The sequence below is a fragment of the Sciurus vulgaris genome (genome assembly GCF_902686455.1).
Source record: "Sciurus vulgaris genome assembly, chromosome: 19".
NCBI lineage: Eukaryota > Metazoa > Chordata > Mammalia > Rodentia > Sciuridae > Sciurus > Sciurus vulgaris.
In genome coordinates this window covers 29,581,911-29,598,528 of record NC_136480.1, presented here as the reverse complement: position 1 = coordinate 29,598,528, position 16,618 = coordinate 29,581,911, and the positions used below count along the sequence as shown (strand labels likewise).

The following is a 16,618-nucleotide window of genomic DNA, read 5'->3' as shown; positions in this document are numbered from 1 at the left end:
CTGGATGATGGCTTCCTGTTCACTGCTCTCCTACAGCCATGCAGGGTTTGAGGACATTGCTAAGGCTCAAGAAGTGCTGTTTCTATGCCAACAAGTCAGGAATCATTAAGGACAAGATCAAACAGCTGCAAGAAGACCTAGAAAAATGCCGATGAGCACTGGCTGATAATCCACTATGGACTGGATTCAGTGGACTCTTTCCCTATCTCCTTCCTTTCTTAGGTCCCCTCCTTTGCTTGCTGCTAGTCATATCTATAGGTCCTTTGATATTCAACAAGATTATGGCTTTCATCAAAGCTCAAATTGAGGCTATACAGGCAAAACCTATTCAGGTTCATTACCATCAACTGGAGATGATGGATTGTGATAGTGCAACATTTGATCAATATTAGATCATAATAGACCATCACCCCTGTGCGCTGAACTGGTGAGCCAATGACGGGTAAGATTGGTGGGAGTGCATATGAACCTAAGACAGAAAATCAGGGCTAGAGCCTCATTATCCAACGACGGGTAAGGATGCTGCTCTGGCACAGACAACATAAGGCAGGCGCAGTTCCTGAGGGATTGTCACTCCAGCTCTATAAAATAAAAAAAGGGGACCTGTCTGGCTAAGATGGCCACTGCCAGATGCTGGCAGGGCATGCCTCTACCTGTACACATAAATGACAGACTATAACAGGTGCATCAGACTAGATTGTGTGGTGCTTCACGACTAGCCAACTACACTTCCTTATTCGAGTTCTGGTGTGAGGACTAGACTTGCCTTCGAGTGCTTTCCTCTGAATGGTTTTTGTACTTTATATTAACTGTGTTTATTCCCCTAATAAATGAGACTTGATCAGGCTTTTGTCTTGTCTCCATTTCCCATGTCTCTTGTCTCTCCCAATCCCCGCTCCCTCCTCCAGGTTCCTGTTGAAGTCCTGTGGGTAGGGACAGGAAATCTATAGGGCCACTATAAGCCTATAGGGGGAAACCTGCAATACCCCAGATCTGCCCTGCTACAGGGAAGATACATGAACAACATGAAAAAACAAGGGAAGAAAATGATCCAAGCAAATCTAGATTCTATAGTAATAGAATCCAATGACAGTATGTTAGAAGAAATGTCTAAAAGGACTTCAGAATATACATGATTAAGATGATTCACGAAGAAAAGGATGAGATAAGAGAGCAAATGCAGGCAATGAATGATAATACCAATAAGCTGAAAGAGCACCTGCAGGAAGCAAAAGAACATTTCAACAAAGAGATAGAGATTCTCAAAAAAAAAAAAAAAAAAACGGAAATACTTGAAATGAAGGAGATAATAAACCAAATAAAATACTCAATGGAAAACATCACCAACAGACTAGACCACTTCAAAGACAGAACCTCAGATAATGAAGACAAAATATTTAATCTTGATAATAAAGTCGCCAAAACAGAGAAGATGGTAAGAAATCATGAACAGAATCTCCAAGAACTATGGGACATCATGAAAAGACCAAATTTAAGGAATATTGGAATTGAGGAAGGCACAGAGATACAAAACAAAGGAAGGAACAAACTATTCAATGAAATAATATCAGAAAATTTCCCAAACCTGAAGAATGAAATGGAAAATCAAGTACAAGAGGCTAACAGAACACCAAATGCACAGAATCAGATAGATCCACACCAAGGCACATTATAATGAAAATGCTTAACATTCAAAATAAACATAGGATTTTGAAGGCCGCGAGAGAAGAACATCAGATTACATGTAGGGGGAGACCAATACGGATAGCAGCAGACTTCTCAACCCAGACTCTAAAAACTAGAAGTGCCTGGAACAACGTACTTCAAGCTCTGAAAGAACATGTTTTCCAACCAAGAATCCTATACCCAGCAAAACTAACCTTCAAATTTGAAGATAAAATAAAATCCTTCCATGATAAACAAAAGTTAAAAGAATTTACAAATAGAAAGCCTGCACTACAGAATGTTCTCAACAAAATATTCCATGAGGAGGAAATGAAAAACAACAATGGAGGTCAGCAAAGGGAGGAACTACCTTAGAGTAAAACCACGGAGAAACCAAGCCAACTTAAAAAAAAAAAAAATAAGCCAAATGACTGGGAATACAAATCATTTCTGAATAATAACCCTGAATGTTAATGGTCTAAACTCATCAATCAAAAGACATAGACTGGCAAAATGGATTAAAAAGAAAGACCCAACAATATGCTGCCTGCAAGAGACTCATCTCATAGAAAAAGACATCCACAGACTAAAGGTGAAAGGATGGGAAAAAACCTACCACGCACATGGACCCAGTAAAAAAGCGGGGGTTTCCATCCTTATATCAGATAAAGTGGTGTTCAAGCCAAAGTTAGTCAGAAGGGATAAAGAAGGACATTTCATACTGCTTAAGGGAACCATAAATCAGGAAGACATAACGATAGTAAATATTTATGCCCCAAACAATGGTGCATCCCTGTACATCAAACAAATCCTTCTCAATGTCAAGAATCACATAGACCACAACACAATAATTCTGGGTGACTTTAACGCACCGCTGTCACTACTAGATAGATCTTCCAAACAAAATCCAACCAAAGAAACCATAGAACTCAATAACACAATCAATAACCTAGACTTAATAGACATATATAGAATATTCCATCCATCAAAGAGTGGATACACTTTCTTCTCAGCAGCACATGGAACCTCCTCGAAAATAGACCATATGTTATGCCACAAAGCAGCCCTTAGGAAATGCAAAAAATAGAGATACTGCCTTGTGTTCTATCAGATCATAATGGACTGAGAGTAGAAATCAATGACAGAAAAAAAAGGAAATTACTCTAACACTTGGAGACTAAATAATATGCTATTGAACAAAACAAGGATAACAAAAAACATCAGGGAGGAGATTAAAAAATTCTTAGAGGTCAATGAGAATGATGATACAATATATCAAAATCTCTGGGACACTATGAAAGAAGTATTCAGAGGAAAATTCATTACATGGAGTGCATTCCAGAAAAGAATGAAAAGTCAAAAATCAAATGACCTAACATTATAGCTCAAAGCCCTAGAAAAAGAAGAACAGAATAACAGCAAAAGTAGTAGAAGACAGGAAATAATTAAAATCAGAGCTGAAATCAATGAAATTGAAACAAAAGAAACTATACAAAACATTGACAAAACAAAAAGTTGGTTCTTTGAGAAAGTAAACAAAATAGATAAACCCTTAGCCACACTAACAAAGAGAAGGAGAGAGAAGACTCAAATTACTAAAATACGTGATGCAAAAGGAAATATCACAACAGACACCACTGAGATACAGAACATAATGAGAAGGTACTTTCAAAATCTGTATTCCAACAAAATAGAAACTACCAAATATTGACAAATTTCTAGAGACATATGCTCCTCCCAAACTGAACCAGGAGGACATACACAATTTAATTAGATCAATATCAAGCAATGAAATAGAAGAAGCCATTAAAAATCTACCATCCAAGAAAAGCCCAGGAGCAGACGGATTCTCAGCCGAGTTCTACAAGACCTTCAAAGAAGAACTCATTCCAATACTTCTCAAAGTATTCCAGGAAATAGAAAAGAGGGTACCCTACTGAACTCATTCTATGAAGCTAATATCACCACCATATCCAAACCAGGAAAAGACATATCAAGGAAAGAAAATTTTAGAGCAATATCCTTGATGAATATAGATGCAAAGATCATTAACAAAATATTGGCAAAACTGTATCTAAAAACCTATTAAGATAATTTTGCACCACGATCAAGTCTGGTTCATTCTTGGAATGCAAGGATGGTTTAACATCCGTAAATCAATAAACGTAATCCAGCATGTCTATTGGACTTAAGGATAAGAATCATATGGTTATTTCAATTCACCCAGAGAAAGCATTTGACAATATACAACACCGCTTCATGCTAAAAACACTAGAAAAAATAGGGATAGTAGGAACATACCTGAACATTGTAAAGGATATGTATGCTAAGCCAATGGCCAATATCATTCATAATGGAGAAAAAGTGAAACTACTCACTTTAAAAACAGGAACAAGACAGGGATGTCCTCTTTTACCACTTCTATTCAACATTGTCCTCAAAACTCTAGCCAGAGCAATTAGGCAGACTAAAGAAATTAAATGGATACGAATAGGAAAAGAGGAACATAAGCTGTCACTATTTGCGGATGACATGATTCTATATTTAGAGGATCCAAAAACTTCCTCCAGAAAACATCTAGACCTCATCAATGAATTCAGCAAAATAGCAGGCTATAAAATCAACACGCATAAATCTACAGCATTTTTATATGCAAGCGATGAAACAGCTGAAAGGGAAATGAGGACAACAACTCCATTTGCAATAGCCTCAAAAAAATAAAATAAAATACTTGGGTATGAATCTAACCAAAGAGGAAAAGATAACTAAAATGAAAATTACAAACTACTCAAGAAAGAAATTAAGGAAGACCTTAGAAGATGGAAAGATCTCCCTTGTTCTTGGATAGGCAGAATTAATATTGTCAAAATGGTCATACTACCAAAAGTTCTATACAGATTCAATGCAATTCCAATTAAAATCCCAATCTTGTACCTCAAAGAAATAGAGCAAGCAATCATGAAATTTATCTGGAAGAATAAGAAACCCAGAATAGCTAAAGCAATCCTTAGAAGGAAGAATGAAACGTGGTATCACAATACCAGTACTTCAACTATAGTACAAAGCAATAGTAACAAAAACGACATGGTATTGGCACCAAAATAGACAGGTAGATCAATGGTACAGAATAGAGGACATGGACACAAGCCCAAATAAATACCATTTTCTAATACTAGACAAAAGTGCCAAATATATGCAATGGAGAGAAGATATCCTCTTCAACAAATGGTGCTGGGAAAACTGGAAATCCGTATGCAACAGAATGAAACTAAACCATTTTTTATCTCTCACCCTGCACAAAACTCAACTCACAATGGATCAAGGACCTTGAAATCAGACCAGAGACCCTGCTTCTTATAGAAAAAACATAGGTCCAAATCTTCACCTTGTTGGCTTAGGATCAGACTTCCTTAACAGGACTCCCATAGCACAAGAAATAAAAGCAAGAATCAATAACTGGGTTAGATTCAAACTAAATAGCTTTCTCTCAGCAAAGGAAACTATCAGCAATGTGAAGCAAGAGACTACTGAGTGGGAGAATATCTTTGCCACTCATACTTCAGATAGAGCACTAATTTCCAGAATCTATAAAGAACACAAAAAACTCTTCACCAAGAATAAAAATAACCCAATCAACAAATGGGCTAAGGAAATGAACATACACCTCACAGAAGAAGATGTACAAGCAATCAACAGATATATGAAAAGATGTTCAACATCTTTAGTAAAAAGATAAATGCAAATCAAAACTACACTAAGATTCCATATTTTCCCAATTAGAATGGCGATTATCAAGAATACAGCAACAATAGGTGTTGGAGAGGATGTGGGGAAAAAGGTACACTCATACATTGCTTGTGGGACTGCAAATTAGTGCAGCCACTCTGGAAAGCAGTGTGGAGATTCCTTAGAAAACTTGGAGTGGACCATTTGACCCAGCTATCCCATTCCTCGGCCTATACACAAAGGACTTAAAATCAGCATACTACAGAGATACAGCCACATCAATGTTCATAGCCAGACTATGGAACCAACCTAGATGCCCTTCAATTGATGAATGGATAAATAAGCTGTGGTGTATATATACAATGGAATATTACTCAGCTATAAAGAATAATAAAATGATGTCATTTGCAGGCAAATGGATGAAATTGGAGAATATCATGTTAAGTGAGATAAGTCAATCTCAAAAATAGAAAAGAGGAATGATCTCACTGATAAGCGGATGATGAGGAAGGAGGGACTGTATAGAGGGAAAAGAGAGTTGAGAGGGGTGGGGGGGAAGGAAAAAATAATGGAATGAATCAAACATCATTATGTAAATTTATGAATTTGCAAATGTTTTGCTGTTACTCCATGTACAAACAGAAACAACATGTATCCTATTTGTTTACAAGAAAAATAAATTAAAAAAAGATTCCTATAATTTTTTTTTATTGTAAACACATGGGATACATGTTTTTTCTCTGTACATGGAGTAAAGGCATATCTTTTGTGTAATCAAAAATTTATATAAGATAATGTTGTTTTAGAGTTATAGTTAGGGAGGGGGCAAGAATGGAGGAAGGAAGAACTGTATAAAGTGAAGTGAGGGGTGGGAGGGGTGCGGGAAAGGGAAAACATAAAATAATGAATCAAACAACATTACTCTATGTAAATTTATGATTACACAAATGGTATGCCTTGACTCATGTACAAACAGAGAAACAACATGTATCCCATTTGTTTACAATAAAAAAAGTAAAAGAAAAAAAGAAAAAAAAGATAATGTTGTTTGATTCATTCTGTTATTTTTCCCTTCCCACCAACCTCTCCCACCCCTCTTTTCCCTCTATGCAGTCCTTCCTTCCTCCGTTCTTACCACCCTCCTTATCCCAAACCCTAAACCTAACACTAACCCTAACACTAAACCTTCCCACCTCCCATTATGTGCCATTATGTGTCATCATCCACTTATCAGTGAGATCATTCATCTGTTGGTTTATTGAGATTGGCTTATCTCACTTAGCGTAATATTCTCCAATTTCATCCATTTGCCTGGAAATGCCATAATTTTATCATTTCTTATGGCTGTGTAATATTACTATATATATATATATATATATATATATATATATATATATATATATATATATATATCACAGTTTCTTTATCCATTTATCAACTGAAGGATATCTAGGTTGGCTCCACAATCTGGCTATTGTGAATTCAGCAGCTATGAACATTGATGTGCTGTTTCTCTGCAGTATACTGATTTGAAGTCCTTTGGGTATAGGCCAAGGAGTGGGATAGCTGGGTCAAATGGTTGTTCCATTCCAAGCTTTCTGAGGAATCTCCACAATGCTTTCCAGAGTGGATACACTAATTTGCAACCCCACCAGCAATGTATGAGTGTACCTTTTTTCCCACAACCTCAGATAATGAAGACAAAATATTTCACCTTGAAAATAAATTTCACTACAAAGAGAAGATTGAAAGAAATTATGAACAGAACCTCCAAGAATTATGAGATAACATGAAATGGCCAAATTAAGAATTATTTGGATTGAGAAAGACAAAGAGTTATAAACTAAATGAATGAAAAATCCTGTCAATGAAATAATGTCAGAAAACTTCAAAAACATGAAGAATGAAATGGAAAATCAATTACAAAAGGTTTACAGGACAGCAAATGTATAAAATTACACCAGACCCACATTGAGGCATATTATAAAGAAAAAGTCTAGCATACAAAATAAAGATAGAATTTTAAAGTCTGTGGGAGAAAACCATCAGATTACATATACAGGAAATCCAATATGAACATTAGCAGATTTCTCATTCCAGACACTAAAGACTTGGAGGTTCTGGAACAACATATTTCAAACTCTAAAATAACATGGAAGCCAACCAAGAATCTTATACCCAGGAAAACTAACATTCAGATTTGATGATGAAATAAAATCCTTCCATGATAAACAAAAGTTAAAAGAATTTACAAATTGAAAGCATGAACTACCGAACATTCTAAGAAAAATATTCCACAAGGAGGAAATGAAAAAAAAAATGAGTTAGCAGAGGGAGAAACTACACTACAGAAAAAGTCAATCAAAGGGGAAAGCAAGTCAAGTTAAAAACCAAAAATGAACTTCTATTAAGAGCTTTGCCTCATTCTTTACAATCATAGGATTTTTCTGCAATATGACTTCTCTTGCAGTAAGAAAGGGTTGTGTTGAAAATCTTTGCTACAGTCCATACATTTCTAAGATTTCTCATCACTATAAACCTTGAGATGTTTAATAAGTGTTGGGCAATCCTTAAAGCCTTTGCAACACTCTTTACATTCATCATTAATAATCCTGTGTTGTTGAATAAGATGTGAGCTCTGAATAAATGCTTTTCCACATTAATTGCATTTATATGGCGTCCCTCCAGTATGAATAGTCTGTTGCTGAGTAACAGTTGAGATGAATTTAAAATGTTTGCCTCACTCATTACATTTGTATGGTCCCTTCCCTATGAATCCTCTGGTATCTAATAAGTCCTTCACTAAACTTAAAGCCTTTGCCACATTCCTTACATTCATATGGTTTCTCATCTATATGAATCCTGTAGTGTCGAGTCAAGTCTGAAAAGTGAATAAATGCTTTCCCACATTCTGTACATTTGTACAGTTTCTCTCCAGTATGAATATTCTGGTGTCAAATAAGGACTCTATTTTACTTAAAGCCTTTGCCACATTCCTTACTTTCATATGGTCTCTCATCACTATGAATCTTTTGGTGTACAATAAGGGCTCCACTACACTTAAAGCCTTTGCCACATTCCTTACATTCATATGGTCGCTCATCACTATGAACACTCTGGTGTTCAGTGAAGTTTAAAATTCGTGTAAATGCTTTCCCACATTCTGTACATTTGTAGGGCTTCTCTACAGTATGAATCCTCTGGTGTTGAGTAAGGCCTGAGATATATTTAAAATCTTTTTCACATTCTGTACATTTGTATGGTCTCTCATCACTATGAGTCCTCTGATGGCTAGTAAGTTTTGAGGTAGAAATAAATGCCTTTCCACATTCTTTACAAGTATAGGGCTTGTCTCCAGCATGATTCTTCTTGTGATTAGTGAGGAATGACCTTTGATTAAAACCTTTAGCACAATCTTCACATCTATAGGGTTCATCACTACTGTGATAAAGGGTTGAGAATTCCTTAAATGCTTGAACACATTTCTTAAATCTGTATGGCATTTTTCCAACATAAATTTTCTTGCACTGATTAAATCTTGTGATTTTATTTAAAGTTTTTCCACATTGTTGATATTTGCAATCCTTTCCTTGAATATGGATGCTTGGAATGATAAATTTTGAGCACTGATGAAATACTTGTTTGCATTTGTTGCCTTCTTTGTAAAATGATCACAATGATATTTTCTAGAAATTAAAAAATATTAAATATTTATGAGTTTCACTGCATTTCTTATATTTTTCACCAATACAAATGCACTCATATTTATTTAGGGTACTGAACTAGCTAAAAGGTCTTGAAAGTTTTATGATAAATGTAGAATTATCACCAAATAGCTACATCTGATTGTTTCTTAAGTAATATGGTATAAATACAGATCTTCCAACATTCATTAAAATGTTACATTTGGACACAAGAAAGAACTGTTTGTGGAATGTAGAACAACTAATGCTTCATTATGTTAAAAAAACTGATCATACTTAGTAATTTATTTTATATTCAGTAATATAGATTTATTTTACTAAATCTATTGTCTACAAAAGTATTTGAGTAAAAATTTAAACAAATTCTACATTTCAAATGTTCATTGTTATGAACTGAAGCATACAATAGATTTTATTTCATATTTTCCAAATTTCATTTCACTTTTTTATTTTTTTATTTTTATTTATTATTTTAAACTTCTTTTTATTGTACACAAATGGGATACATACTGTTTCTCTACATGAAGTGAAAGCATACAATTTGTGTAGTCATACTTTAACACAGGATAATAGTGTTTGATTCATTCCATAGTATTTCCCTTCCCCCCACCCCTCCCACCCCTGTTTTCCCTCTATAACATTCCTCTTTCCTCCATTCTTACCTCCTTCCCACACCCCACTATGTGTCATCATCTACTGTTCAGGGAGATCATTTGTCCTTTGGATTTTTGAGATTGGCTCATCTCACTTAGCATGATATTCTCCAATTTTATCCATTTGCCTGTAATGCCATAATTTTATTATTCTTTATGGCTGTGTAATATTCCATTGTATTTATATACCTCAGTTTCTTTATCCATTCATCAATTGAAGGACATCTAGGTTGGTTCTACAATCTGGCTATTGTGAATTGAGCAGCTATGAACATTGATTTGGCTGCATCTCTATAATATGCTGATTTTAAGTCCTTTGGGTATAGGCCAAGGAGTAGATAGCTGAGTCAAATGGTAGTTCCATTCCAAGTTTTCTAGGGAATCTCCACACTGCTTTCCAGAGTGGCTGCACTAATTTGCAGCCTCACCGGCAATCTATGAGTGTACCATTTTTCCCACATCCTCATCATTTCACAAGGTTATGTTATCAAAAATTCAATCGACATAAATTTTCAAGAAACTCAAAACTGATTATCAAAATTGAGGTGTTTTCTGAGACTTCATATATTCTTGATATCAATTTGTGATAAAACAAACTTTATTTTGTAGCTATCTCACAACTATTACATTCATAATGACAATTGTCCTGAACATTACTCTCCTCCACACATTTCCATTCTTTCTTTAAGAATACATTCTCAATGCCACAGTTTCCATACCTTCCTTTTATCACCTGATGGAATGAACACTGTATTCCCAGCTCTGATGAAAATTCTTGGGTTTGATGACAATACATCCCTGAAATAATTCAAAGGAATAAATTATTTTACTTGCTACACTTTGTGAATATACTTTGCAAAAAAAGAGAAGTTATTATCAATGTGAGCACATCAGAAAGGTAACAGTAAACCAAATCCAAGATTGTAATGAATTGATAGATTAAAATACCCAAAAGACCTAATAAATAAATGGGTAAAAAATCTTAACACATTCTTCTCAAAAGAAGAAATAGAAAGGATGATCAAATACATAACAAGGCCAATGTCTCTAGTAATTTGAGAAATACAAAATAAATCTATACTGAGATTTCTCCATACTCCACTCAGAATGGGAATTACCAAGAATACATGTAACAACAAATGTTGGCACAGATAAGGGGAAAAGTAGGATGGAAAATTGGAGCAAGCAGAATGGAGATTTCTCAAAAATGAGGGATGAGCATTGGAGTCTGAGGCAGGAGGTTCATGTGTTCAAAACCAGTCTCAGGAACATACTGAGGCCCTTAGCAACTCTGGGAGATTCTGTCCCTAAATAAAACATTAAAAGGGCTGGAGATGCTATTCAGTGGTTAAGCATCTCTGGGTTCAATTCCTGGTAAAACAAACTAGGAATGGAACAACTGTTTGACCCAGTTATGCTACTTCAACGTATCCAAACTATTTAAAATGAGCATACTGCAATGACAGCCACATTAATGTTTAAAAAAGCACAATTCACAGTATGTAAGGTATGGAACAAACCTAGAAGAACATCAGCAAATGAATGAATAAAGAAATCATGGTACAAAGAGGGTAGGAATGGAAAATAGAGTAGAATAATCTAACAATTTTTCTATGTACACATATGACAATCCATAAGTGAATTTCACCAGCATGACCACCCCCAAGAATTGGTCCTAATTAGAATAACATATAAACCATGCTTGTTAAATTTTATCAAAATGGAATTGAATGTCATATATTACTAGGAACAAATAAAAAATAAACCTCATAAAAATGCACTGAAAAGATTGACTTGTGAGAACTTCCAAACTATCTTTGATTTTACAGAACCTCAGATGAGCACAATAGAGTCATGTAGTAGAAAAAGGAAAATGTGTTATTTTGTTCAACACAGTCATTCCCAAACCACAGTGGGACATTGTGCAATAAGAAAGAACTATGAACCCCTTTATTCTCCCATGAGCAAAAGGGAAGTGTGAAACAAACAGCTATGACTTTCTTGACAAATTTATGCAAACTAGTTTTTGTCTCCACAGAGAGCTGGAGATAACAGGTAAATTTTGGATAACAGTGGCAGAGATGATTCATCATGAGTTTAAAGAATGATTGATTAAGAAGAAATATGTGCATTTACAGTGGAAGAAATATACACACATATCTAGAGAAGGTACAGCAAAAAAAAGGATTGAGGGGCAACAAAAGCCTATTACAGTTCATTTCAGTATGACTGGAATGAAATCAAAACATAGAAATCAACAGAAAGGACTGATTTTTTAAATATTCATCCTTTTTGTTATTTATTACCTGATTACACTAGTAACTTTTTATGTACTTCATGTTCTATGGCACACAAATGACAAAATATAACTAATTAATACATGCATTATTTTACATAATTAGATTTATTTTTAGTAAATTTTACATACATTCTAGTAGCACTCATTAAAAACACAATGTACGAGTGGCTGGGCCCTACTCCATCTGCAATCTGCAGAGAGGTGCTGCTGCTATCACTGCTGCTTGTCTCTCAAATTCTTGCCGACATTTACTGAATACTTTTGTTGATCCTGCTTAAGTATTCAGAGAAACTGCTGAGTGACCACTGGAGGAAAGGTCTAATCTTACAGCTGATCCATATTCCATCCACATTAGGACAAGATCCTAGGTTTTTGTAAATGATTCTTCTCAAACTAATGTGTCATTCCTACAAGCCTGTATTGATGGAGACATTATCTATTCTAAGATGGTTCTGGAAAGTGGCTTTGACTGAAATGTCCACAACAGCAGAGGCAAGACAGGCCTTCACCTTGCAGCAGCAGAAGGGAATGTAGCCATCTGCAGGTTGTTGCACAAATTTGGTGCTGATCTCCTGACTACAGATTATCAAACAGATACAGCTCTTGATCTCTGTGGCCATGTGGATCCCATTCAATCCTTAGTTTCCAATGGACTCAAAATTGATATATGCAATCATCAAGGTGCAACTCCTTTAGTTCTGGAAAAGTGCAGGGGAGTGAATAAAGATATCATCTGATTGCTGGAACCTTTGGAAAAACAGGAGGTAAAAGGATTTCATAGAGGAACCCACTCGAAACTGGAGACCATGCAGACATCTGAGAGTGAAAGTACCACGGAAATCCATTCTCTCCTCAATCCCACCCTACAGACAGCTGAAGGGATTCTGTCCAGCTTTTGAATGACGTGGCAGGAATTTGTAGAGGATCTGGCCTTCTGGATGGTCCTGCTCCCGATCTTTGCCATTGCTTTGCTGTCTCTTGGCATTGCCTACCAGGAGAGTGGAGTGGTGCCCTTCATGGAAAACCAACCTGAACTGGTACATTAAAGGAGCTCAAAGAAGTGAGACCAATGCCTATTTCTTGACTCCCAACAATGATTCCCAGTTTCTCAGAACTTTTCTTAGTGCAAGGCACTGAGAGCTGAACATTTTTCTTTTTTATTTTATTTTATTTTATTTTATTTTATTTTATTGTAAACAAATGGGATACATGTTGTTTCTCTGTTTGTACATGGTGTAAAGGCATACCATTTTTCTTTATGCACTTTTACTTATTGTCATCCTTTTAGAAGAATAATGTGTTCATTTGAACTTCACACTGTAGTCAACTATAGTGCATCCTAATGCTACCTCTGACTCAACCTGACTTCTTAAGAAAATCTGCCCATAGCCTTCTTTAATAAAAACACACAAATGACTAGAGAATAGAAGCTAAAGGAAGAGAGTAGAAGTTCTTAGGGTGGAAACCTTACACTGATCTTGGGCCAATTGAAGTATCTGGAAAGAAAGAAGCCTTTCCTTTCTGAATATTTGCGGTGGGGGTTTAGTTTTGTTTATTTTTGTAAGAGCTCCTATTTTCTTTTTATTTACTTTCTCTGGAGAAAAGACAAAACCTTTGAACTCAGAGTACAGTTTTAAAATCCTGTGTGGCACACTAACATTGTTAGAATATGGTTTATTTTAAAATTTTGAAGTCTAATCACAAAGGAAACAAAACTTTCAGAATGAGCTGTATTTTCTTCAGAACTGATTGATTTAATCTTGGCTTCAGGGTGATCTTGATTTATTGCAAACTGCCTTGCTTGTTAGTATCTGTGAAAAATCAGGTTCAGGAGTCACTTTGCTCACTTTCTACTTTCCCCTTGTGTGTATTTTAGAGGTGTCCTGTTCATCAGAAATGCAGTCAGAAAATTCATTTTCTGCTGAATATTTAGCAGGGAGACATAATTCTAATATTTAATGTCACTAGAATTGTGTAGTGCTACTGCAGTGGAAACATCAGTTCTATAAGCTATCTGTGCATCATAGTTATGTCATAAGTATTTCATGGGCAGTCCTGTTTAGAGACCTGGCAGAGTTGTCATTGCAGTACTATCCACATAGGAACAGGTGGAGTACTCAGTCAACAGCCCTGAGCCATACTGTACTGTCATAAGCTCTTTATCACTCATAACATTGTGTACATTGAAATCTGGCCCCCAAATTATATTGTTGCTTTCAGCAGTGTGTTTGAAGACCTCTTTTGTTAATGTTTCTATAAATATAAGTCATTTCTTCTGTTAAAACAAAAAAATCTGAATATTTAGTAATTGTTCATTGAGTAAAGTCTGAAAATTGTAGTGAAAGAATTAATGGTTTTATTTTCTAGACCAGCATTAAGTTACTGTTAGTTGAATTGTTGCTAGAATTAGAAATCACAGAGTAAAATTGGTACTTGTGATATTTTTGCTCCTTGATATTTCCTCCATTGCATTTATATATCTGGTACAGAAACGTTTTTCTTTTGTATGGCTTTATCTTCCCCTGAAAAGCTGCTTTAAAATTTCTGATTTACTGTTTTGTTTCAGGATCATCTTGCAAAGTCTTGCTTTTAGGTTAGATACAAACAAGATTAATCACAATAATTCTTCGTATAACTACAGCAAAACACGAACAAACAAACCTCGAATTCAAAGTATATTCATTCAAAGAATGAAAGTTTTACATTTTTTTGTAATTGATAACATACAAAACTAGTCAATAAATAAAGATTAATGCTTCCTGTTAAGTGCTGATTTATTTGTATTCTATGCATTCAGTATTAAGTAAAACAACCAATAAAATATTTATAAATACTTTAAAAAACAAAGGAATACAATACATTATCCAGACACTGTGGCTGGCACACAATTATAATCCCAGTGACTCAGGAGGCTGAGACAGGAGTGCCTATTAAAGACCAACCTCAGCAATTTAGCAAGATGCTAACTAAAAAACAAAAAAGAAAAAGGGCTGATGGTATTGGCCAGTGGGAAAGTCCACTGGGCTCAATTCCCAATTCAAAATAAAAAGAATAATATAATAAACTACACCCACCATATTGTACAAACACGTGACTTTTGCCCATTAAAATTAAAAATGCAGGGCTGGGGATATAGCTCAGTTGGAAGAGTGCTTGCCTTGCAACCAAAGGCCCTGGGTTCAATCCCCAGCACCACAAAAAGTAAAATAAAATGAAAACTTTGACTGACATTACCTCTAATATCTCCCAAATCACAGTTCCTAAATTCAACTTGTTCAGATTTCACGAATCAGGTGATGTAACAATTGACATTTTACCTTATTTTTTCCCTCTTCTTTTCTTTAATGGGGATTGAATACAGGGGCAGTTTTCCACTGAATTACTTCACTAGTCCCTCTTACCATTTTCAAAATTTTTCTTCTTAGATTTCATGGGGTGCTAAGGATAAAACCACAAGATCACACATGGTAGGAAACTGCTCTAGCACTGAACTCCAATCACAGTCCCCCCAGGCCTTTTCTAGATTGTTTACTTTTGAGACAGAATTTCATCAAGAAACTTGCAGCCATTCTGCCTTAGACTCCAACTTATCTGGAATTACAGGCACAGGTCTTTTTATCTCACCTATTGTTTATTTATTTAGTAATTTCCAAATATTTTCAGAATAACTATAAGCATGTACTGTAAGCTTGGTTTGAAGTAGAAAAATCTCAGTGGAAATAAGAGCACACAAAGAAAAAAGAGAAACTTGGGTCAATCACAGCGACAATATAAAACAATGAGGAAAAGATAATAAGAATGTGAAAGTTATGAATTTACTAAACAAGACTTAATAACCATTTTTGTGATATTCAAAGTGCTACTCAAGAACTAAAGTAAATGAAAATTAAAAAAAAAACTCTACAATTTCATCTTACTTCAATTAGAATGGCTACAATCAAAAATACAAATAATGGGCTAGGGATGTAGCTCAGTTGGTAGAGTGCTTGCCTTGCAAGCACAAGGCCCTGGGTTCAATCCCCAGCACCGCAAAAGGAAAAAAAAAATACAAATAATAATAAATGTTGCCCTGGATTTTAGGAAAGAAGCACACTTTTACATTGCTGGTGGAGTTTCAAATTGGAATGGACCTACCTTTTGATCCACTTATCACACTCCTTGGTTTATACCCAGAGGATTTAAAATGAGCATACTACAATAACACAGCTACATCAATATTTATAGCAGCTTAATTCCCAATATTTAGATTGTCAACATAACCTAGATGCCCTTCAACAGATGAATGGATAAAGAAACTGCAATATATATAGAATATATATAGAATATATATGGAATATATATATATAATATATATATAGAATATATAGAATATATATAGAATATATATGGAATATTATTCAGCCATAAAGAAGAATAATATTATGGCATTTGTAGATAAATGGATGGAATTGGCGCATACGATGCTAAGTGACCTAAGCTAATACCAAATAAAACCAAAGGTTGAATGTATTCCCTGATAAGGGATTATGATATATAATGGTGGTGGGGAGGTGGGGGGTGAGAGAAGAATG

The 16,618-nt window shown here is 35.1% G+C and overlaps 1 protein-coding gene and 1 pseudogene across 3 annotated transcripts in view; one reads left to right on the top strand and one right to left on the bottom strand.

Annotated features, from left to right (window-relative positions):
- Nucleotides 1-16,618, bottom strand: part of LOC306650410 (zinc finger protein 680-like) — a 492,831-nt gene that overhangs the window by 259,963 nt on the left and 216,250 nt on the right. The window lies entirely within an intron of this gene.
- On the top strand, nt 12,204-13,178 carry LOC306650444 (ankyrin repeat domain-containing protein 46-like; annotated as a pseudogene). The gene is made up of 2 exons: nt 12,204-12,248; nt 12,416-13,178. The product of its transcript is annotated as an ankyrin repeat domain-containing protein 46-like (transcript).